This window comes from Sinohyriopsis cumingii, chromosome 7, assembly GCF_028554795.1.
Source record: "Sinohyriopsis cumingii isolate HCF-2022 chromosome 7, ASM2855479v2, whole genome shotgun sequence".
Taxonomy (NCBI): Eukaryota; Metazoa; Mollusca; class Bivalvia; order Unionida; family Unionidae; genus Sinohyriopsis; species Sinohyriopsis cumingii.
The window spans coordinates 17,237,412-17,264,822 of record NC_142967.1 but is presented as its reverse complement, the minus strand read 5'-3'; the positions used below and the strand labels follow the sequence as shown (position 1 = coordinate 17,264,822).

Here is a 27,411-nt window from a genome sequence, read left to right as displayed (position 1 = left end):
AATAACTTTGGTTTTTTAAATATTCTTAATGTGATGACCAATGCAGGACCTCTGTGTTCACGGTCCAAAGAGTTATAATGATCTCTCTCGATCTCGATCTCTGTCATAAAAGATGAAGTATTGCTATTTGCAAAGGTACAGGACTACTTTTAAAATTTTACCAGTTGGACTACTTTTAGAATTTAACCAGTCTAATTACTTTTAGAAGTCGACCAGTCTTGAATTGCATTATGGATACAGCATATCGTACACCATATTTTTCTTGCTGCTCCACGTATCCCAGATGTGTAATAATGGAAGTCTTTGCGGATAATAGTATGTAAATTGATGCTTTACAACATGGTGTGACAGAGCTTCTAAAGGAAACTGAAAATGCAATTAGTCTATACCCAACAGGAATCTTTATTTTAAACGGAAGTTGATCGAGGTAATTATCCCCTGTACAGAAATTCGTGATGAAAAACGTATGGTTCTGTGAGACCTGTCATTAGTTTCATTGTGCAAATAGATTCACATGCTAATTAACATAATATCTTTCACATCCTGGCAAACTTCCAAATCATTAATATACCCTGACGTTTTAAGCCGCTTTCATATAACTAGTACAGTGTAATACTAACAGACATAATCAGCAAGCGTTCTCCACACACTAATTGTGCACAGAACCACTGTGTAATACGGAATGCCAAGATTTTGATTTTAAATGTGCACTAATTTATTTAACTGTCAATACACACATATATGCAATACGTTTCATTGTCCGATTTATGATACTGGCTACCAATGGGAAACAACCTGAATTAGCATGTTTACAGTCAGCAATTAATAGAGAAAAACATTTGGAGTAAACTATATTGACCATTGTTGAGTTCAGAACAAAAAACATTGGGCTGAATATTCACTTTTAACTGTTTTATCTCTTTAATTTTTTACCCCTTTTGGACTGAATATTGTCATCCAACTGAATTTCCCCGCCATACGTAAAATAATCCTTTCCCGATAGATTTCCAGTCCATACGCAGGATATTCAATGCCAACTGGATTTCCTTTCCAAACGCCAAATAGTCCATTTAAAACAGATTTCCAGTCCATGCACCGAATGTTCCATTCCCAACAGATTTCCTCTCCAATAAGCTGTCTGTTCCTAATTGGATTTAATTCCTTTTTATTGTGGTAGTCAAACACATTTAACGGAAGATGGCGTCATTAGTCAATCTAAACACATTTGATGGAAAATAGAGTCATCAGTCAATTTAAACACATTTGACGGAAGATGGCGTCATTGGTCAATTTAAGCACATTTGACGAAAGATAGCGTCATTAGTCAATTTAAGCACATTTAAAGGAAGATGGCGTCGTTAGTCAAACCTTACAGCAAACCAGGAAGGATAAAAAAAAGATTTTAGGATCAAAAGCTTACAAAAAAGACGCAGAGTATCTCTTAAAGACCAAGCAAATTAAATAAATTTATAATACTAAAGAAGGGAAATTAATCATATCTGTAAGTAGGAAATTAATGATAACTGTAAGTAGGAAAGCTAATGATAACTGTACATAAAAAGGACACTTAAGAATAACTGTACATAGGGAGCAAAGCTAATAATAACTGCACATAAGAACAAATATACAGACTAATGCTAAAATAACTAGTACATATTGTAAGCTCGTTAAAGCGGTGGGGGTAGGGGTAACACGAGTTCGGACTGAAATCATAATTATTTCTTCAGGATCATTATACATATAGTACCCCATCTACTTTAGGAATAGTACACATAAATACAGTATCCCATCTACTTTAGGATCAGTACACATAAATAAAGTACCAATTTATTTTATGATCAGAATACATAAATAAAGTACCCCATCTTCTTTAGGATCAGTACACATAAATACAGTACCAATCTATTTTATGATCAGTACAAATAATAATAATAATAATAATAATAATGAGGACTTTGTATAGCGCCTAATCTTTAGAATCTCTAAGCGCTTTACAACATTAGACAACACCTATAACATAAAACAAACAACATATAATGATACTATTACAAAAAACAAACACCATAAAATTAGAAAACATAAAAAACATGCTGAAAATAGTTAAGGTAGGAAACAATATTAGGTCTAGTTTGTTCTTGCGGTAGAAATAAATAAGTTTTAAGAGCACTCTTGAATGAGATCACTGTGTCTTTGTGTCAATGTTCAGTGGGCAATTCATTACACGTTGCTGGGCCCTGATATGCAAAAGAACGTTGTCCATATGACTTCGTTTTCGTAGTGGGAATAACGAGTATACGATTGTCAGAAGAGGAGCGTAAGTATCTTGCTGGTGGTTACACATGGATGAGGTAGGTAAGGTATGTTGGACTGGAGTCTGTCAGTGAAACGCAGCAGAGAGAACAAATTTTGTATTTGATTCTGGATCGAATGGATAGCCAGTGTAGGGTACAGAGCAGCGTGGAGGTGTGCTTGAAGTTTCTGAAGTAGATATTGAGATGAAACCCGTCATAACTGAGTTACAATAGTCCAGTCTTGAAAGTATTAATGAACACACTTTAGGATCAGTACACATAAATACAGTACCCATCTATTGTATGATCAGTACACATAAGCGCACTACAACATCTATTTTATGAAAAGTACACTTAAATACAGTACCCCATCTATTTTAGGATCAGTACACATAAATACAGTAACCATCTAGTTTAGGATCAGTACACATAAACACACTACCACGTCTATTTTATGATCAGTACACATAAATGCAGTACCCATCTATTTTAGGATCAGTACACAACAATACAGTTCCCATCTATTTTAGGATCAGCACACATAAACACACTGCCACATCTATTTTATGATCAGTACACATAAACGCACTACCACATCTGTTTTATGACCAGTACACTTAAATACAGTACCCCGGCTACGTTTAGAGTATTGCTTTTCGCTTCAATTTAATGACGTTCTTTGGTTAGATTGAAATCTTCTTGGCATTGATTTAAAAGCAATTTTTCATTTTTCTAATGCAAACATTATGCTGTGGTTGTCTGTGTGTATTTTGGCTACAGTATACAATCACGCATGGCTGCTGTCCAGGAAGTGGAATACGTGACCTATTAATTTTTGCTTTGTCTTAAGTTCATCCTCTCTGAAAAAAAAGTGCCGTATGATACGAACGTAACTGCAAGTTTGTCTAGTGTGATACGTTTTGGATAACATGTGATTTATTGGGACTTTGACACACTGGAAAGTTCAGCACTAAAAAGCAAATTTAGAGAGTATATGGAAAAGAAATCATTGTGTACTGAGTCATGTGAGTGGTTCATACAAGTGAGAGAGATCTTTGAGATTAAAGAAACATGTTATCTTTCTTTCACGTCTGACCAGGTATTTGGATCAAGGCGTAAGAGCTGGATTGTCTTGGTTGCTCCCCATCAGATGATAGTACAAAGACCGGGTGACGATATGACCAATGTACCCAGCAAATGTCACCATGATTAGTTCCCATCACTACAATGGGATATAATATCTCTATGGCATTGTTAAGGTGTTCACCGAGGTATAGACTCCATCGAGAAGTATTTTGCAAGGCAATGGCATGCAGTTCATGCGGTTGAAACCTTTTAATGTTTGCTGTATATTACGGTACGAGTTCTGTATATTACGGTACGAGTGCAATCATTGTGGCTAATTATAGTATGTTCTCATCTATCCTATCAGCTGGCGGAGTACGTGACACATTAAATCTGAACAGAGCACTTGTCATTGTTTCTCTACTATGTACGCCGATACAAATTTGGCTATGCATACTGCAGTTTTACTGAAAAGTCACTGTGAGTGATCCTTCTGTACTACACCAGGACACTACACATTTTTAAGTTACTCAGACCCAAGCTTCCGTTTGTCTTAAGTATTATTCATCGGTCAAATTTGCTGTGTAAAATTTGAGTTTCATGTTTCAATTTTTTAAAAATTTAAAATTGAACTTTTAATTTATAATTCTGTTAAATTTAAATGTATCAAATTTTTTTTTAAAATATCTTTTTATGTGAAACAAATGTCCAGATCTTTCTTAATCAAAATAAGCTATTACGGCTTCGGTAAATAGCATATAATTAGGGAAGATGTGGTAAATTTAGTTTTGGATCCTGAAAATTCTGGTACAGAAAAGCATACCCTCCTCAACACCAACAGTGCCGAATTTGTGATAGTAGTCAACACATAGTTAGGCATGAATATTATCAGATTTGGATAGTACATTTTTAAAAAAATTGCATGCAAATACAAAAGTCAGCTACTATTAGCCACAAAACAATTGGCTTGATAGGACTTATTCATGGTCAGTATCCTTGAATGAAGTCCCTCTTTATTTTTAGAGTATTTTCCTCTCTTTTGGCGGCGTCCCTTGCCTGGGATTCAACCATTCTTTAACCTATCACAAGAATCTCATTTTAAGTTTCTTTAGGCAAATAGTTTATATTAGTATAAGAATTATTTTGATTTATCATTATACTGGAGACAGGAATGGCCTTAGGGGGCATCCATTTAATACGTACGCAAAAATCTGGCAAAGCTTGACCCCTCCCCCTGTACACATGCATACTTTTTTACACCCTTCACCTGCGTACGTACGCTTGAAACACCTACCCACCCCACCCCCCACCCCCAATTATATAGAACGGCCTATATTGAATCCACGCAGAAACCATGAAGGATTAATAATATTAACGTTGTTTAATAAAACAGTCCACCGACGTTGAATGTCTAGCTGCATCAAAGAAATAAGCCGCCGACTGAACCCAGTCGAACAGGTTACGCATTAGACCAATTTTTATCGAGGCTTCACCCACACCCACCCCACCCCCGTTTCCTATGTGTACGTACATTATCAGTAGACCCCTCCATACGCAATCGTATGCATTTGGGTTACCCCCCTCCCCTTTCATGCGTACGTACTAAATGGACGGCCCCTTAGCAAACGTGGGGCCCGATATGGATCAATATGGTAGCCCCTCTGGATTTACGCGCCGGGCCCCCTGTGAGCACGGCATTTAGAAAAAAAATTAAACAATTTTTATCTAATATTGAACGTAAATATTCTTCCATCGCTTTGCCATTACTTTATCTGTATAGATATATGTTCAAAACATTATCGCTTACCCAGTTCCGTTTCTATTTTGAACGCGAAGAAGGTACAGTTTGAACCAAAACAGGACAGGCTATATTCCTAATGCAGAAATATTTTCATGTGACATGTACAATTATTGGTAATAGAGTAACGGTGGAGTAAACGTTTTTGAAGGCTGAGTGTGTGTGTGTGTGTGTGTGTGTGTGTGTGTGCATGCATGCATGCATGTATGTATATATGTATTGGGCTTCACCGTACGGCGTACATAAACAAAATACTGGCGATAAGTTGAGGCATCTCAAAATTGCTTACAAAACAAAATGCTAGAGGCAAAAACTGACAAGATCATTAAAATAAAAAGTTTTAAAGTTTCATTATATAAACAGCACACTGCAACGTCAATGTGCTTCATGGCTGGAACATCCAACGAGGACGCATCCCATGGTAAAATGGTTGTCCCCATTAATTGTCTCTCACAACATGTCAAAGAACGTACTAAGCCAATTTTACATCCCACAAGCCGCAGCGGGGCATGAATGTGGGGTTTAGAGACTGAAACTCCGATTCCAAATGAAACTCGAGAGCCGAAGTGCATAATGAAGAACAATTGTACCAAAATATGATTCTAGTAGTGGCGCCAGTTTTGCTAACTTGCATGAAAAATCCCTATTTGATGTAAAATTTTCGAAAGTCATGGGAAAATAATGCAATAGACAAAGCCACATTAGTTCCTGTAAGAACCGGTTATAGTTTCTAGCTCTAGTGTAAGCTACCTGCGATTCATAAAGACGCAAAATGATTTTATTCAGAAACTCACTACTTCTGAGGGAATAAAAAGAACATGTTTTCAGAAAACGGAAAATGAGTATGGCATTATATGACGGACTTGTGCGTACCGTAAGCAACGAGGTGTGTTTGAATCCCAAAAGATGGATATTTACTTCCTCCTTTTTTTTTTTTTTTTTGGTCATCGATTTGACAGGACAAACTTTTGTTCTGGAATTGGATCGCAATGGAAAATTATGTCTATTATGTCTTTTACACCCGGGAAAACATTCGGGCCAAATATATGATTATGGTAGTGGCGCCAATTATGTTAACTTGCATGCAAAAATCCCTTTTTAATGTGTCATTTTCCAAAGTCAGGGAAAACTAATACAATAGACAAAACTACATTATTCCCAGGAAGGCGCGTTTATAGTTTCAAGTTCTAATTTTGGGCACTTGCGATTCATAAAGACGCAGAATGATATTTTTTCTTCTTCTGAAAATAAATACTTCTATGCGAAGAAAAGGGCCATCTTTTCTGAAAACGGAAAATCAATATGGCGATGTATTGTATGATAGAATCCCAAGACGATGGATAATTATTTCTTTCTCTCATTGATTTGACAGGACAAAGTTTTGTTCAGTAATTGGATGGTAGTGGGAAATTATATCGTTTACATCATTTACACCCGGGAAAACAGTCGCGTCAAATATACTTTACTCTAAAATAGTAACAATAAACTTTTTTTTAAATCCACAAAAACAAAAGTACTGGATATCGTAGCAGCCTGGATAAATAACATTGCAATTCGTAAATGGCATGACTTGTAACTGGTAATTGTTATTGCCGTGCTAACTCGTGCCTACTGAACTCAGTCGTTGAATGTGCGTTTGCTGGTTCGTTCCATGGAGAGGGAGACAGGGGGTGTGGAGGGAGAGCGAATGTCTATCCTTTGCAAGCTCAAGTAATTAAGCTTGCCGAAGTTTCAATCTCAAATTATGGGATACGTGGTTTTATAAAATTGTTATCCACATATTTCATAGAACCCACAATTGTTGAAGTGTGTTACGTGCTATGAAGGAAGTATGGAAAGACAGTTAACCATGTCAAACGGCACGTTCTGCCTTTTATCAATATGCTAATCGGATTTTGTGAAATGTCAGTCAGCATTTCAGATTAATGGACCTACTTATGCTTTCCATTGTATCAAATGAAAGAAAAACAGAATTATCAGTATTGTATATTTCTTTAATAGATCAACAAACTCATTTATTTCAACTTTCAAGTTTTAATCAGTTGCCGATTTCGATCCAGAAATGTATATATGGTATTGATATTCTACAAATTATGTCCCAAGTAGAATTGATATATCTCCTATAAAATGCTCAATTCTTTGGGATTCATATATTCTTCAATTAATATTTATTTTAATAAATGTTGTGTGCATCAATCGAGTAAATACAAAAATATAGAAGCTATTTGATGGATGTAGACTCAAATAAAAATATGTACCATCCCTGAACAGCTACGCGTGATACTTATACGAAACGCAATAATACGAAAATAAGTCTCTCCATTACAGAGGAAGGTCCCCATGCTTGATAACGGTTATAATGGGTGTCAATCAATGGGCGGATACGGTTTTTTTCAGCACATGATAGGCTATATATGGCAATATTTTATGGAGAAAGACCCCAAGAACCACTCACCCACGGAAGCTACTGGCAAGCTTCTCACATACCCACTTTGGTCGAGCCGTGACTCGAACCTACCTGAACAGAGCTTAGTCGTAAATTATCTGTTAAAGCGAGGGTCTTGGACCACTCGGGAACCTCAAGCCCCTCGAAGACAGTTTCAGTGTCCTGCAAAGATCGAGCCATAACACTAGAGGATACTTCGAATGATGGGTCGCATTAGCGCCATTATAAAACATGCCATCACGTTATTAGCTTTCATTCAGTTATTTCCAACAGGTGTAATTTAACACTATTCATTTATCCAGGTACTTGTCTTTCGGAGCAGGATGAGACAACTTTGACTTACATGTGTGTATTATTCCCCATATTTCATCAGGATGATCTTATGAGTAGATCTGATATATTGAAATATTTTAACTTATTATATTTATTGGTGACTAAGCAAGGCCTATATGTTTAGAACATGTAAGTTTTTCTCGCAAACTAGATAGAGACGAAGACCGCACTGTCTGCAATTATGGATCAAAAAGGTACGTGGTTAATAATTTAAATGATTACATAACCGTAAATGTCGTCGAACAATCAATTTTCCATATCGAACAATCAATTTTCCATATTAACTTGTAACATTGAAGCGTCCTCTTTGTTGATTATCTTTGGAATAGTATTTGCTAAGTTTCTGTTATTTCCACGTTCTGCAGATAGTCGTATTCGTAAGTTATAAATTTCTGATCTACGTCAATTTTTGTCTCCTTAACAGCAATTTTTTATTATTTTATAACGTTGTAGAACCTCCAGTGTTTTGCAGGTTTTTATGGGTAAGGTTCGATGAACTTTTAATATTTTCATTTACATCGCTAAGGAAACATTGTTAATCATATCGTCTGCTATAACAAGATCGACCGACCTGTACCTCTGGCAATGACCTGAATGTCAACACTTTACATCAAACCATCTTGTCCCAATGTTGCGATGACCTGAAAACGTTATATCAAACCATCTTGTCCCAATGTGGCGATGACCTGAATGTCAACACGTTACATCAGACCATGTTGTCCTAATGTTGCGATGACCTGAAAACGTTATATCAAACCATCCTGTCCCAATGTGGCGATGACCTGAATGTCAACACGTTACATCAAACCATCTTGTCCCAATGTGGCAAAGAAACGAATGTCAGCACGTTACATCAAATTATCTTGTCCCAATGTGGCAATGACCTGAATGTCAATACGTTACATCAAACCATATTGTCCCAATGTGGCAATGGCCTGAATGTCTACACGTTATATAAAATCATCTTGTCCCAAAAGTGTCAATGCTAGATGACATACCATTGTAATTATTTCAAAGAACCACACATAACACTGCTGACTAAATATAGGCCACAAGTATTTAACTTCTAATATGTTTCTTCTTCTTCTTCTTCTTCTTCTTCTTCTTCTTCTTCTTCTTCTTCTACTAGTACTACTACTAATACTACTACTGCTACTACTACTACTACTACTACTACTACTACTACTAATAATAATAATAATAATAAGAGTACCGTAAAAGACGGTCAGCATATAGCCACGTTCTAGACCATGGGCACATTAGCACATTCGAAACCGCAGACTCATCAACACGTTCAATATTGGATTTTATTTTGAACATCACTGTAATTCAATTAGAACTTCATACACTTGGACTTGTAACAGAATTTGTATGCTTAGTTGTGATTTAATTTTCAAAACTGTATGTTCATTTTAAATTATCACCTTGTATTCTCGGGAAAATATATTTGTTGAATTTTATTAGACTTGTTGGTCGTTGCTCTTTCCTGTTCCTTAACGTAAGACCATAGATTCGTAACTATTGAAATTTAAACCAGACGGAAATAGTAAAGAAGTATTCAGTTTTTAAAAAAGACGGAAAAAGAGAAATGCAACTACAGAAAGAGTAAAAAGAGAGACAAATGCAAACGCAGTTTCAGAGAGAGAGAGAGAGAGAGATGCAAATGAAAAAACGAAGAGGTGGAAATACAGATAGAAGGATCAAAAGAAGAAATGGAAATGTAATTTAGATTTAAGGACTTAGAACTGTAAAGCGGAAACACTCTAGCCGTTTTCATACAAGACCAGGTTTTGACGATACCGGAAATATTAGGTTCTTACTCCCTTTTATAGAAAAGGAAGTAGATCAATATTTTCTTAATTCTAAGAAAATTGAAGAAAATTTGAAGTAAACAAAAAAGCATTGGACTCGGTTATAACAAAGTGTATTTGCTGGTAAAACTCGCGAAATCTACACATAATGATTAATAAAACAAAGTTATAATTACGATATATATTTTTTAATGTATCTTAAAGGGCTATAAGATGGTGCCTGGGACATATCGATAAAGGTTTAAAAACAGCGAAAAAGAAACAGGACAGGCCCAATGTCCAATATGGAAGAGAAAAAGAACAATTTGAATTAGTGTTGCACAGCCATGACGGTTAGCAAAAGTACGATAATCTAAGACAACTCAACATTAGTTGAAGAGTTCGATAAGATAATTGCCTTTATAGTGACGTCAAGACCTGCATTGATGAGTAAATGGTCAAACTTTGAAAAACGCTGCTCGTTTAGCTGCCGATTATTCTTTGACTCACGAAGTTTTATTTGTAATAAGTCTTCATCTCAGCAGGTTTTTTTTGTGTTGTTGTTGTAAAAATCCACCTCAGTCTGAGACAATAACTTCCAAATCTCAGTCTGGCACAACTTTTATGAATCAGATTCTGATAAGACTGATCAGAAATCATTATCTCTTGCAAGAAGAAAGCGCACGTTATTTCCGATTGCTACAGATTGAAAATTAAGCAAGCGAATAAATACAAAAGTATTACAAACGCTTTTATTTCTAAGCGGTCTAGCCCACTGTCTTTTATTCAAGATAGTAAATTTGTTAACCCTAGTCTGAAGTTATTATGGTGAGTTATGAACCATACATGTCGAAAGGTTCTGTATCACTTGTTGGTGATTTTGTCAAGCCCATTCCTATACAAATGTTAAAGAACACATGAGCTTCTCGAGGATTTATTTTGTTATCAGATACTTTGTCTTTATCTGAGATCGCTGCTTCTAAAGTGATCGTATTCAAGGAGTATAGCGCGGTTCCACTTAATTGCATACATTTGTCATCAGACTTAGTCTCAAAACCCGTAACAGTCAGAACGGTGACGTCCTTACCAATCAAGAGTATTCACTTATTGATAGGAAAGACCAACTTAATCCACTTGTAACCGAAAAGCATTGTTTGGATGAAAATTTGGATCCTTAGAAATGAAATCCCGGATTTATACCCAGTTTATTGTACCTATGACAAAAGGAGATCCTGAGAGTGATGTTGATATGAAAATTATTCTTTTAATATACACATTTATTGGTCAGTCATTTGATAAGGTCACTTTTGCTCCTAGTATTGATCAATCAACATATATTGATCAAAGTGATCCTAATTTTACCACTTAATCTCTTTATTCTAAACCGGATGGGACAAAAAATAATCATTCGTTGCTGAATAGAACCAAGATCATGAGATCTCCTATTTGTTTTAGAGGGATTTTAGTGAAATGAAGCCACACAATTACCTATTTGTTATTTTGTGAAACATTGGGTCCTTGTACGAAAAAAAAAATATCTGAGGTACCCGCTGGTGACGGGTGGTCAGTGAGCTGTCAAATTGTTGTTCATAAGTTGTACAGACATGACAGCCTTAGCATAGATCATGAAACTCTGGTGTCTGGTCATTTAAGGGTCTTTAAGTCTTATCACATTATCTTGACTCATTTTTATTAGTAAGAATTAAAAATGATGTTTGAAATAACGTAGATCTTGACACAATCGTTAAATTGTACGAAAACCCAATCAGACGATACCGAGTCTCCTCTGCAACATATTCCTGCATTTGACGATTCGTTTAGAAGAATAAGGATAGACCGTGTCGGTCCTTTACCTAAGACCAAGTTAGGCAATCAATATTCGTTGACAAGAGTAAATTCCTTTAAGGAATATTTTTTTTTAAAAAACAGGAACTGTAATAAAATCATTAATACAGATTTCTAAACAATTTGGGGTTCCAAAATCTGTCCAGTCTAATAAAGGGTAAAATGTTACGTCTGGAATTTTCAAGCAAGTTATGCAGGAATTAGGCACTCAACAGGTTAACCTTCTGCCTATCACACTGATTAAAAAAGGGTTTAAAATATATCAAACTTTGAAGACACTGGTTAAGATATATTACTTTGATATAGGAAAAGATTGGGACGAGGGTGTTCATTTGCTGTTGTTTTGTGTTAGAGAATCAGTTCAAGAATCATTAGGTTTGCGACCTTTTGAACGAAGTTTTGGATATACTGTCCATTGACCGTTGAAGTTATTAATTCTTTTTATGTTTTGGATTTCAAATATAACTAGTCAAAGGCTTGTGAAGTAACAAGAACTAATCTTCACTCTATTCAGTCAAAAAGGAAATGAAAGTATGACAAAAATACCAAGGTAAGGAGCTTCCAGCCCGGTGATACAGCTCTGGCTCTCTTTCTCATACCTCAAAGGTTTCGTCTGGCTAAGTAGTATGGTCCTTATACAGTTGAAAAGAAAGTAAGTGTCTTAAATGTTGTCATTACCGCTCCTGGAAGGCGAGCACAGAAACAGTTTTGTCATATACGTATGTTAAATAACGTGTGTCGACTGGGATAGCCCTTAAACATTTGGTCGTTTTAGTTGTACCTGTCCCACACCGTGAGGATTTAAGCGATATATAAATATCAGACTGTAGTGAGTTTGGTTTAAGCTGTCTTAGGAATTCAGAAATATTGAATTATCTGGATCAGAAACTTACACGTCGACAAACACAAGAAAACAACTATTATGTAAATATGAGCACCTGTTTCCAGACGTTCCAACACAAAGAAACAAATTATACCATTACGTTAAAATTGTAGATTCTACAAACAGCATCTTTATATGATGCATGCTCTCAAGCAGGATGTTTTAAAAAATGAAATTCAATATTTCACAGAACCAAGTCAGTGTAACCGGAGTTGATCGCATATTCTTCAGCCGAAACCGGATAATACTTGCCGTGTCTCGATGTTTTAATTCCATTGCATAATCAGATTCGGTTTGCGCTGAAACGTTGTGTGACAGTTTGTGCTTATTTTTTTTTATTGGTAGTCATAAATATGTAATGAAATTACATTGTATAATGTTTTCAATGTATTCCATGATTCCAACGTTTTCCGGTGTACTCGATACCAATACATACTACTCCACCATTTGCACTCATTTAATTGGCGAGCACTATGCTGTCTGATTGGTTATTTGTCACATGACCTTCTCCTATAAATAGCATCAACTAAATGTAATGTAAGTTTCACTGTTATCTTATCAGCCTTCAGAACAGACGGCAGTACAACATCGGGTGACATCGTAATTATTGATAATGTTTCAAGCAAGCTATGTTAGATGAACATAGTCAATTTGCACTGGTTAGCTCCTTATTAAATTTGATATGCTTGCTTGTCATTACAGGGAAATACCAGAATTTAATTATTATTTTTACGGTGATGTCTGCAATCGTGTTGGATGATTAGATTTTACCTTCGATGAATTATTACCGCGGTTACATTGTATAAGTAAAGCGAGTGATCGTGACGGCCTAAATAATCCTGGAAAACATATAAATTGTTCCTTCAGGAATTTACATACAATTATATTACTTCATTAACATTCAGACACTACTTTACCGCCTCTGTCCACATTCATTCGAAGGCAAACTAGTGTTGCAACTTCAACTTACGATACTCGTTATCTTCAACACCTGAAGGTTAACACTTCATCTTCACCTAATTCACCTCCCTGACTTAAGCAGCTCGTGTCTTGCTCTTCCATAACTTAAATTCGCAATGATATACATACTTTTGAATATATTCTTTAATCCACTCAGAGAGAGGTGGAGAAGGTGCAATTATCCTTGAAGCTCCACTACGCCTTCCCCCACCATTGTCTCCTGTGATTATCAGGTGTTAAATCTTAAATGTTTGTGTCTGTATTGACATTTAGTAACTTCGTGCACATCTGCTCTTTTAATTAAGGTATTTTACAAATACTTTCAATGTTTATCTCTTACGGTTCTGTAGTAGTCTTTCTAACCAAAAGTTAGACAGGAGTACCCAAACATATTGACATCTTGTAAATTGAATGCGTCGTTACACACACACAAACACACACACTCATATATATATATATATATATATATATATATATATATATATATATATATATATATATGTCATTAAATGTTAAGAAAATACTCCACACATAAAATGGCGAATGGCCAATACGTTGTCAATATTCAATAAAGATGAAAAACTGATTACCTCCAGCTGTAGACACATATCCCTTCTGAGTATTATTCGTAATACAGAAAGAGAGAGAACTGTTAAATTGTTGTTTTTTTTTTCTTCACAACTATAAGTCTGTTGCTATACCTGGTCATTCAATTACACATCAGCTTATGTATATGTATCATAACACCTGTAATGTAATTAATTGAAGTGAAATATTTTGCTTTATGTTTTTTGTGCAACATATCCAAAGCCTTTGATGGATTGCAGCATATGGCATTAGACCTTAAATTGAAAAGTTATGGAATGAATGGAAATCAATTGGCATGGCATGGGCGATTGATGATTAAATAGCTAACAGGACGGTGAACAGATATTGTGTTTGACTTTGGATCGAACGGGTAAGCCTTTGGAAGTTATAGACCAGTGTGTAGGTGTGTTTAGTTTTTCGTACTCTAAGGATAATCAAAGCAACAGTGTTTTGAGCTTTTTGAAGCTTCTGTAGTAGATACTGAGATGAACTAGATGGGGGTGAATTACAGTTGTCCAGTCTTGAAAGTATTAAGGAGCACAACAGTGTCTTATTGGCACCGAAAATTGCAAATGGTGCTTTTGTGTCTCAGTTCCAGATATGCAGCCTTGCATATGATCCTTGCATGTTGGCATAATAAGAGATTACTATCGAGAGTGACACCTAGATTTTGTACTGTTTGAATTTTATTTTTGGTATTTCTGATACTTATTGTTTGAGGTAAGCTTTGTGAATGGTAAGATCTTGTGATAAGGAAGAAGCCTGTTTATTCTGGAGTCAAAAGGTCAAAGTCAATATGACTTTAGGAACAAAACTAATATTTGCATAATAACTCAAGGTCCAGTCCATGTGTGTGGAAAGCTTTCACACAAGGTATGGACAAGGCTTATTAATGTTGAGACCAAAGAGTCAAAGGTCAAGACCATTGTGACTCAGAGAAAGTTGGGGTTTTCAGAATAACCTTTTATTATTAAGTTCCTTGACCAAACTTTGTGGAAGGTTTCCACATTGGGCAAAAGAGAAACATATAGCCTCTGGGGTCTAAAGGACAAAGATTACCTTGTTATTAGGAAACATAAATGGCATTCAGTTCAAGATAGCACCTGTTGACTAAAGGGACATAACTCTATCAGTGCCTATAAAGATAAGTATTAGAACACATTCTAACAAATACACACATCAAAGAATGACTTTATCGTTTTTCCCACTTCAGTCACGTCATGAAATGTTGAAGTTTAAATGCTGAATCAACTGACAGACTATGACACCGGTTACAATAGTTATCGGCTGAGAATCCTTTCAAGGAGTGTAAAAAAATATACAATTGTTGTCGGCTGAGAATCCTTTCAAAAAGTGTAAGAAAATATACAATTGTTGTCGGCTGAGAATCCTTTCAAATCCTTTCAAGGGGTGTAAGAAAATATACAATTGTTGTCGGCTGAGAATCCTTTCAAGGGGTGTAAGAAAATATACAATTGTTGTCGGCTGAGAATCCCTTCAAGGGGTGTAAGAAAATATACAATTGTTGTCGGCTGAGAATCCCTTCAAGGGGTGTAAGAAAATATACAGTTGTTGTCGGCTGAGAATCCTTTCAAGGGGTGTAAGAAAATATACAATTGTTGTCGGCTGAGAATCCATTCAAGGGGTGTAAGAAAATATACAATTGTTGTCGGCTGAGAATCCTTTCAAAGGGTGTAAGAAAATATACAATATTCATGCTATGACTAACACACCACTAAAAGGTTACATAATTTACTACATAAAGAATGAATTTAGTACATCCTGTAGTGTTTTTGACACTCCTATCATTGAGCCACTGCGGTTCATGTCTCCATTAGGTGCTTCTTAGCTCTACACATAAAGTAGGAACCATGATAAAATAAGAATGAGGTGTAGTTGGTGGGGCGGGGGGCTTATATAAAATTATATTTAGTTTACATAGTCCCCGTTTGCATATATCTCCAAAAAAATCCAGACGAAATTACAAATGCATTCATAACCGTAATACACAATATGTAAATAAATACCCCGCAAAAACACATGTATGTGCATGCCCCATGGTTCACAGTCCCAAAGGCGTCTGTAGCAGGGGTTGGGTTGGCTTTTAGGTGTCATATAGGCAGCAGAATAATGGGTCTCAAATCACTACTTCGAACAAAGCAACAGAATTTATTTTTCTGTAAATAGCGTGATCACAGGCAAGGGCGAGTCATCAAAATTGTTCACTTAGTAACAGCAGTAGTGACTGTTGATGGTCTTGTTTGTTTTGTTTCTATTGGCTCGCCTGGCCGTGAGGTCAAGCGAACTCGTAATATCGGCCTGCTGTGCCTCTATCCGACAACAATTTATATTTCAAACTTCTACTCACAATCTATAATGGTTTGACCACGTTTAACACATAAAATCTTGGCATACAGTGATTTTATATTTGCATCAATGATACAGATACGGTCTGAACATTTCAAGCTATTACCACGCCATGTTAACAGGCCAAGAACAAAACTATTGTATACCTGTTTGCACAAATCAATGCATAATTGTAACACCTGTTACATATATTTTACGACCGTCATTTCAATTTATCGAACAGAAATAAAAATATAATCATACATAATGCACGTACCAAACTAATCACCTCTTGGATCAAAAGTGCATATAATGTTTTAAAAGAATGAAGCTGTAGATCACGGCAATTATTATTATTATTATTATTATTATTATTATTATTATTTCAAGCTGTTAATCTGGCAGAAAATAAAGTCGCATTCTCTCTTTATTGGAAGACTATAATTTCCTGCCATATGCAAGGGTTGAGTACTTCCTTTAGACTGATATGTTTTCAACAATTTCCGTATTTGCCATAATACACCGTAGTTCACAATTTTCAATACAATTGGGACTAATAATTCAACAGCCTGAATCTCTTGAACGCACAACAAATGTCCTCAGATATGCTAATCATAAGAAAAAATGTTTATATTTAACATATTTTTGGGTAAAAATAAACCTAATATAAACTTTTAATGTATAGCTTTACAATAATACCAATCACTTGCATGTGCCTATAGAGGGCATACACCAGGGAAATGAAACCAGTCTTCCATAACATATGTTCTTTCATCTAGTCAATGCAGCAACACCTTTCAGCTCTTTCTGTTTCAAAACAGCCAACGATAGTGCCAATAAAACGTTTATTGTTATTTTGCAGCATTGTTCGAAAGATGCGTATGTTTCCAATAGGTACATCTGTCTACCTCTGACACCTTTCAGTTACTTTTAAATATTTTTCTTTTTTATGTTTAGCACTGCCTTGCATGTCAAAATCTTGCAAAGATATCAACAAAAAGGATAATATATTTACTTTCTGGCAGAGTGCAATAAGAACAGCCTGATACCCTACTCCGAGAAAAAATATTTTGATCGTCGTTATGTTGAATACAAATTTAAAAAGAGAGTGTTGCGTATGTAATTATTGACTGTCAGATTCATGACACAGATCTTTTGGAGCGTAACATTTAACAGCCCCAAAAGATGCCCGACAACTAATTTAAAGTTTGATAATTGGACAAATGATAATTGATAACTTCAGGTCCCTCCTAGAAAAGGTGTCATTTATATTACACAGCGCCGTCGGACTTGAAGCTTCTTATTTAACAGCCATTGTTTTAGTCCAGCAGCTGACACGTTAGGTTTGATAATATTTGTATTGATAATTGTTCTTAAAACTGTATTAAATTTATTGATGAAATGAATACTAACATGCTAAAATTGTAATGATTCCAAGACTAATCTCTCTCTCTCTCTCTCTCTCTCTCCATGCTGTCGCTTCAAGCAACAGAATATCTAAGTTAAATACGTGTGTAAACATATTAATACACGAGTAGTTAAAAACATCTTCTGCAACAGTGGAACATTATATATATATATATATATATATATATATATATATATATATATATATATATATATATATATATATATATATATATATATAACCTCGGCTCCTTAGAATTTGAGGACCGGGCCATATGGCCCCTTCCCTCTTCCCCCATTATGCCTATGTATATATTGGCAAAAGGTGTCACCCATAGAAAAGCCAATTGCGAAAGGGAGACGATTCAACAATGTAAACAATGAAAATGATAATCGTTATCAAGTTAGTTCCCTTACTCCGTTGTAATATTGAGGTGGTTGTGTGTGTGTGTGTGTGTGTGTGTATATATATATATATATATATATATATATATATATATATATATATATATAATGGTTTGAACATCACCATATTCCTAGCTATCTAATGCAGAGGGAAAAGCTAAGTAACAAAATGGTAGCCAGAAACCTTACTAATATATCCACGAATACAAACCCTTCCACCTAGAGGTGCATGCTCTCCATGAGGCATACAAGTTAACAACATTGCAAATAACTCTCACTGGATGATATGTAGTTAGCGTGTCTCAAAATTGTTCACGAATGTTTTTAAAAAATGAATGCCAAAATTACAATAAAACTGCAAACTAAAGCGTCTGCAAAATGAGATATATGTAAAGGTATAAACGAGGAACAGCGTGAAAGAGCATAAACTTACATATAGCTTATACTGTAAAGTGGAAATAAATACCACTCGGTAATCTTCACACATTCCATAGAACTTACATACCTCCTAATTGGATTGCACTTTTACGAAGCAGACGAAAAAAATAGCTTTACTTACCCATCGTCCCCGCGCCTTGGACTCCTTTCCCTAGTAGAATAATAATAAAAAAAATTAAAATGTTGGAAGATATACAATCTATACCAAAAAAACAACCTAACAAAGTCATGTGCATAGGAATATATATATATATATATATATATATATATATATATATATATATATATATATATATATATATATATATATATATATATAGTTCCAGGCTATTTAAACAATAAAGAAGAATATTTAGAATCAGAACTAAAACAATGAAGGAAGCCGAAGTAAATTTTTGCTTTAAAGCGCATAGATACATGTGAGATGCTGGTTTAAGGGGGACTAAAAAATGACTAGTATGTTAGAATCGAGAACTCTTTTATCTATTGCCACATGTTCAGCTCAGGTGATAATGTACAAATTAGGGTAAACGGAAACAGAAAAACAAAATGGTCGGTATTCGGGATAAATATATGTATTCGAATTCCCCAGGCAGTTCTGAAAATGATAAATACACCGTCACTGCTCTTTTTTCTTATTGTTTTATCTCGACTTAAATTGTGTCATTAATCTTTAAACAACAACAAATTAAAAACCTCAAGCTATATCTGTCTTATGAAACTAGTCACTCTTTTAAGCGAGTTTACTTTTGATTGTATATTTTAGAATTCTATCTGAGTTATTTCCCTTGGTATATGTTAGCTAGGATTGCTCGCTAAGTCCTACTGGTGGTACAAACACTCAATACTACACATGTATGGACATTCACAGAGTGTATATAAAAAAAAGTATCGAAAGTGAAGAACTCAAAAGATCTCTTTTCACTTACTATCATCATAAGAAAATTGTCGAAATATGCTAGGAGTATGTATATGTGTGTGTGGGGGGGGAGGGGTGTATGTGTGATTTGGATTTTTAACGTAGCCTTAACAATTTTTCAGTCATATCGCTACGATGTCTGCTGTGTGGCAGACGTTAGTGATGTCTAGCACTGGGTCATTATGCCACAGACATGTAGCATGATGTCCCATCCAGGCACATTATACTGACACCAGCCCGTCCAGTCCTTACACTAACCTCTTAATGCTGAGCGCCAAGTTAGGCCGCTGTTAGTAGCATTTGTATAAGTCTTTGGTACGACTCGGCCAGGGATCGAGCCCACGAATTCCCGCATCAGAGGCGGACGCTCTAACCACTAGGTCACCGGAGTGGTGAAATATGCTACGAAAAAAATACGAAAAACCTTTCTTTAAAAATAGATAAATCCTGGACCATGTGTATTTATTTTTAATATTTTTCATGGGGTTATATTAAACTTAAATGATTTAATGTGTACGTGTTTATAAATATTTTCGGAGTTAATGAACTCTGAGAAAATAGCAAATACATAAAGATGGACTGACATTAATGCATTGTTTATCATGATTCCGTCCTAATATAATTAGGAGACTTGATGAAAGATTGAATATATAGACTGTCTCCAGTCAACAGTGGCAATTGTTCCTTTTCGCTGACTCCAAAAATACAGATCCTAACGTAGCTCTAAAATTATAAGTCTGTTAGAAGAATGCTGTTAAAATATGTACAAGTCCTTATTACCGATAGGTGGCGTTTCCTTATTTCGTTCTTTAGTTTATTTCATTTGCTAAATAAATACGCCATTTATATCTTTTAGAGCACTGACTCTAACAATGCACACGTGATAAATGTAAAGGTTTCTTTTTGTACTTAATAAGTCGTGGAATGTATTATAATGCTTCAACACACCTTGAAGATTTCTATTCTCAATCAATGATTTTCTCAGTCTGACACCTTGCAAGACTTATGTGCTGACGCGGAAGCCTATTTATCAATACTGTTAGTAGTATCAATTAACTATAAAAAATATGAACTTATTTGGTCAAAGTAATTAAAATGAGTTTATGCTAATTAGCTGTTGACCAATCAACAACTTCACCAGATATTTTATCAGCCTTGTTTTGGACATTACAATGAGTTAAATAAACTTTTGCTAGACACAACCTGCGCCACAGCAGCTATATAAGCGACTCTGCTATCTGGTGATTTAATCTCCAAGTTTTGGATATTATCCCTAAGCTGATCAACTCGGAAGTCACGTCTGTACGTTACAAAACAAACAAATTAATTATAAACACGTGGACCGTTTACTTCATTAATTTTCTTGACTTAGTGAAGTCAGTCTAATTTATCTATTGGGTATAGTATTAAACAATTCTTTCAAAAAGGTGTGCATAATATGTATTTTTGCAAAGTGTAAAATTGCCTATGCATCATTCTGAACCGCATTTGCTAGATAAGCGACTCTGCTACATGCCCATGCTTACTGGAGCACTTCCGTTGTCAAATCTTCGTTTTCATTGATACGTAGTTTTGCACTTGGTACTGCTCTTGATTTTCGAAGGTAAATAAAAACGACCGGAAAAAAGAACAGAAATAATACAGAACTTGTGAAGTTTGTTCGCTTATCAAATCTTCATTTTCTGAGATTCTTAGTTTTGTAAGTTGTAAATCTCTATAATAAAAAGAATAGGTTAGTAAATCCTGCTTGCAGTCTGCAGTCCCATAATGCATAAATGGAAGTGATCAATTTTTAAAAACACCGCAACTTGTGAAGTTCGTCACCTGACCTTCGCTTGGCGTAGATCTCACGGATCCATGCGAGAATTTAGCTACATATTGCAACATTTTGTAGCAGAAGGTGTGTCAGTTTCTATTTTGCCAAGCAATATTTTTAATGAAGAATAAATTTGGTCGAGTTATCAGCTTTGCTAAGATAAAACGTTGATTATAGAAATGGTTTTTATACCAAACCAAACAAAAATTAATTTTCGATTATACCACTAATTTTAATGTTAAATCATGAGTATTGTTTTTGAAGTACTGCAGCTGGAAATGTGTTAAAAGAAGTGAAATATTAAGTCCAAAACAATGTAATATGCTTGGCTTTGATATGAGCTGCATTGTCAATTTAATTGTTCCGTCAATAAATTTGAATCAGCCAAGTTCTCTGCATCAAAAGATGACAAAAGATATTCATATATCAACTTTTGAGAGACATGCTACCTTTTCAATCTACCCCCAGATCGATTGCTAGTAATCGCTTTTGTAAGTTTTGGATACAGACAATATTACCAGACATGTACAGACAATATTACCAGACATGTATGGCTCACGGGATAATACTTATTTAGTTTTGCTTCTGCCATCGGAAACCGGTGTCTCTAAATCATAAACATCGTAACACGGCTGAGTCTGATGTTGTCAATGATAAACATCGTAACACGCCTGAGGTCTGACAAAACCTTTTGACCGAGTGAAAACAAAACTGTCGGGGGGGGGGGGGCTGGCTTGGCATCGATGTTTCCTTATTTATACAGGCGTCTGCCTCTTGGATACCACTCTGTGTTAAGACCCTACAGTAGTCGTTTGTATATATTAAACTTGTTGATAGCTAGAACACGGCGTGTCATCTTATGTTTTAACGTAATAACACAACATGACTGGACCGCTCCAGTGGCCTAAATCATTAGAGCTTCCGCCTCTGATGCGGGAGATCGCGGGTTCGAACCCCGGCTTAGTCATACAAAAGACTTTTAAAAATGGTACTAACAGTTGCTTCGCTTGGCGCTCAGCATTGAAAGGTTCGTGTTAGGACTGGTCGGACTGGTGTCAGTATAATGTGCCTGGGTGGGACATCATCCTACATGTCTGCGGCATGATGCCACAGTGCTAGGCATCACTATAAACTGCCACACTGCAGACATTGTAGCGATATGACTCACATTGTTAAAACTAGGTTAAAAATCCAGAAACACAGTAACGACCGTACATTCACAAGGCCCTAATTTGACTCACTTTTTCCTTGCTTCACATTCGTAAGATTTATCAATATGCTTTTCTAAGCTGTAGATAGGTATTTCATGCCACGCATTACATGAAATGGCCAAAGTACAGATAATTATTCCTCCTTCATAGCCAAAAACGTATGCATTAGAATATACCAAAAACTACTTATGTTAAGAAAATAGTTAAAGTCCATTTTGCGTAACATGCACATGCTACCATAAAGCCTAGATGCCGAGACGGTGAACAGACCTTTTGTTGAAACGTCATTTGCTTAAAATAAAAGCTTCCTAAGAAAACGAAAAAAAAAAAAAAAATAAAGGTCACTAACGCTAAACCAAAGCCTCTAACTTTACCGAGAGTTTCTCTAACTGGGTTATTTATTTATTTTTGTTACTTTATCTTTATCGAAATTTGTGTGCGTTTGTTTACCCGCCTGACGTCTCACTGAGGTCGCACACTCTCTGCTGCTAAAATCAGATCATTATTTATATATCAATAATGACACCGGGTACGGAGTCTTATACAGCTAGAGTAGCTAGAGAAAGACTGGAAGCAATCATAAAGTTTTTGCCTGTTCGTGATTATCTTAGACAAACTCTTCAAGAACGTCAAGAATCTCAGGTAGAATTTGCCGAAGATAAAAAAAAACAGGTATTTAAACCTATTATAGAAGCAACTAAAAAAGCTGCAGTAGTTACTGAAAGTCTTCGTCCAACGGTAGAACAGACTGCTAAATATACTAAGAAACAAATAAAAAATTTTAAAAAAAATTCCATCTGAAATAATTGATGCTCAACCTCCCCCCGTACATGGAGAAATACTTGAGGGTATTTGTGAAATAAAAAAATTTCTTACACCAAAGACAAAACTAAAAGAAGAAGAGGAACCAGAAGAACAACAGGTTAAGATGCTTGAAAAAGTTAATGATAGGGCTGTTAAGGCAATAGAAAAAATAGGAGATTTATCTAAACTTGCTGCATTTGCGGTTTCAAGTTTTAGTTATAGAGAAAGATATTGAAAACCTGAACGTGATAAGCCTGTAAGTAAAGAAACCTGGACAAATGGATATATCGCATACAATTTAAAAAAGATCGAATCTCAAATAATGATAGTATATATCAAGCGTATGTAGATGAAATAAATAAATATAGTTTAGGTGCTCAATTGTCTCGACGACAACTTTCCCAACCTCAATCTAAACCACAACCTCCCCAGCAAGAACCTTCTTTTCGACTTCCTCCACCGCAGGAACAAATAGAACGACAACAAAAACAAAAACCACAATCTCCTGGGTTACGAATTCCTGGGCCACAACAAAAACAACCACAATCTCCTAAACAAAAAGAGTCAGAAATAGTTTATATTAAAAATAAATTTACAACTAAAGGTTTTAACGATATCAGTAATTAAAGATACAATGAATTAGTAAAAGTTGTCGCGCGGGGGTACCGTCAAACGGAAAAATATGCACAACCTAGATATGGACAGCGTTCTTTTGCGAATGAATTGCCCACTGAACTTAGACACAAAGATATAGTGATTCAATTCAAGAGTGCTCTTAAAACTCACTTATTTCGACTGCAAGAACAAACTTAAAGACCTAATAATGTTTCCTACCTTAAATATTTTCAGCATGTTTTTTATGTTTTCTAATTTCATGTTGTTTTGTCATCATATCATTATATATGTTTTATGTTACAGGTGTTGTCTGATGTTGTAAAGCGCTTAGAGCTTCTAAAGGTTAGGCGCTGTACAATGTCCTAATTATTATTATTATTATTATTATTATTATTATTATTATTATTATTATTATTATTTTGATTCTTGGAGAAGTGAAGATGATTGGATCAGGGATGAATATTTCATACCTGCTAATAAACCTGTCAAAGATAATGAATCGCATTTTCTTGATTTTAAGCGTGAAGTAAAAAGTCAAAAAGAAGATGTACCTGAATCACTATCAGCTAAAAACACATGCTGAAGAAGAAGAATATTATGATGTAAAATCTGACCCTCCCGGCGCTGCTAGAAGTGGTTTTTACTCAACTACGCCAGGAGAAACTGGTCTTATTGCTTGTGCTAACAATATTCATTCCGACGTAGATAGATTAGAAATTCTGATTGGAGGAAAACGTGCTGGAAATAATTTTCCCGAAATCATTAATGAAATATCTGATATTTGTCGAAGATTATTTACTGGCGGTGTTATGGATATCAATGTTTATCTTTCTCTCATTGATGAAATTGCTGATGATTATCACAGTGATTAGATAAATAAGTAATAAATAAAATGATTATACATCATACTCAGCGTGGACCCATAGAGTAGTAAATTCGCGATTACCAACCTATAAAGCATGCTGTTCAAGGTTTATTCAGAAGGATAGCCCCAAAAGCAATACCGATTACAAAACAACCAGGAATGAAAGCTACTGATTTTGTTCGTGATAAAGGCATCGGCGCTATTGGTAATCTTGCCGGTAAAGCGTTCTCGACAATCAAGGATAGACTATCACGGTTTTTAGACGAAAACCGCAACCCGTAAAATTACCGAGAACTGAAGTTATGCCTGCAAATGTCAGTAAAATAATAAATCAAGATGCAAATTAAAAACTATCAGGGTTGGCTGGTGAAGCAGAAATAAATATGACTGCAAAATTAATAGCAGGAAGTGGTCTTCGTTTTAGACGATAATAAATATAATAAAATGTTTAAACGTATATCCGTTCCAGCGTTCGACATGGACGCGCTGATTCTTAAAGATGGATCTATATGCGATTATCAATATTATTCTTATCAAGCACGACAACCAAATCAGCGTGGACGAATCGAATTACAAGTTCAGGATACAAGTAGATATTTTTTTACCCGCTGAAGCATTTATTGAAGTAGAAGGAGAACTTGTGACAGACGTCGTCGCTAATACTAAGTAAGCAGCTGATATCAAAGTTGATTTTGTTACTAATGTCATCATGGCGTTATTCAGAAGTGCTGTATACATGACTGATGGAAGAGAAATTGAAACAGTTCAGGATAATGTTGACGTTGCTACAACAACATTAGGTCTAGTAAGATATTCAGATGATTATACTAGATCAGCTGGTCCGTCAATGATGTTTACCAAGGATAATGCTGACCACCATGATGGCAGACCGTATAATATAAGGCGACTAATAAACGACGACAACACTGCTGATGCTGCTGTGTGGTTCATGGTGCTAATCCAAATTACAATTTAGGTTTTGGAGCACGTCAGTTAATGTTAAAAGGTAATCGTAAAAGATTTTCATGCAATTCCACTGTCCCACATCTTTGGATTTTGCAGAAATGTTAGAAAAATTATTTTTGGAGCCAAACCTACAATTATACTTGTAAGAAAGGGTGATGATAATGATGCTATCTCGCGTGATGGTGGCGCTGTTGGCAAAGTAATATTATTTAAGCTTTCTTTGTGGATGCCGGCAAAGACACCATCGCTCGCTGAAGAACAAAAGTTACTTTCTTTTATGGATTCAGGTAGTAAATCATTGCTATCATGGCTGACAGTAACTCCAGATAGTGTTCAGTGTGCTGTCAGTGGTATATTTACATGGCATATAGCAGCACAACAAGGTGTTTCTGCACCAAGGCATATTTTCTTTGCACTTCAAGATGTTGCACGATTAAACTCTCAAGAACGTAGTCAATGATATTTGATAAACTTGGTGTTTCTGAAGTTTCTTTAAGAATAAATGGACATCAAGCACCATCTGAAGATATATGAATACCTTTTGATCAAAAGTATGTAACGCGTGCATAATATCGGTTAATGACATTTATGGAACGTGATCAAAATATACATACTGGTTTACAAATATCACAATTAGATTTAAACAAAATTACATCCAATTTATTACTTTTCGTTGGAACATCTTGATTTAGTTAGTCACTCTGTCGTTGATATACATTTTCAAGCTCGCGTAAATCCAGTTGCTGGTGTTAATTATAGAATAATTGCAGTTATACTCAGCAACAAAACAACGTTACTTGAAGGTGTTGGTGGACGAATGAGAGTTATTGATGCTCCAGTAGAAAACATGTAATTAAATCACTTATCATATTATAAAAATGTCATATAGTCACGTTAATGTCACTCTAACTTCCGGTCAGGTGAAAAAATTACAATCAAAACTTGCAAGTAAATGCGGAACAAAAATATCACTAAAAAAAGATCAAATTTCTAGTGGTAGTCCAAACAAATTATCATTAACCGAGAATCAACTCAAACATTTTAATAAGGCATTAGAGTCAAAAACTGGAGTTCAACTTTATATTTCTCCGAGTTCCAATAAAGACTCAATTAAAGTAGGTGATTAAAGTAGGTGGCATATTTCCACTTCTTGCAGCTATAAAAGGTTTAATAGCCGCTGAAGCCCCAGCCATTGCAAAAACAGCTGCACTTTGTGTTTTAAGCGGTACTGCTGGAAAGGTTATTAGTTAGCTTGTTGATAAAATAACAGGAAAAAGATTTTTTACAAAGGGGAAAAGGCCTAAGATTACCACGAACCCCTTGTCGATACGGGAAAGATCTGAGACCTCCAAAAACACTTCGTTAATCCGTCCAATGTTTAACTTTGATTTACTTGATGCTGCTATAAATTAAACATCAAAAACGATAGATGAGTTTTTATGCGTGATTAATTACCAAAACAACCCAACAATTTTGAAACAGGAATTATTAATCTTGATAACAGTTCTGGTTCAGGAACTCACTGGGTTGCATACGCAATTGATCCACGTGGAATTGTTTATTTTGATTCGTATGGGTTGGCACCACCAATTGAATCTTTAAAATATACAACACGATAAA

General features: G+C 35.3%; 1 long non-coding RNA gene across 1 annotated transcript in view; it reads right to left on the bottom strand.

The window, feature by feature from the left end:
* Nucleotides 1–897: 897 nt before the first annotated feature.
* LOC149794785 (uncharacterized) overlaps nt 898–27,411 on the bottom strand; it is an 88,818-nt gene continuing 62,304 nt past the window's right edge. The window contains exons 3-4 of the long non-coding RNA XR_016422063.1: nt 18,717–18,746; nt 898–2,478 (exon numbers count right to left, since the gene is read on the bottom strand). This is a non-coding gene — a long non-coding RNA (uncharacterized LOC149794785). The remainder of the gene's footprint in view (nt 2,479–18,716; nt 18,747–27,411) is intronic.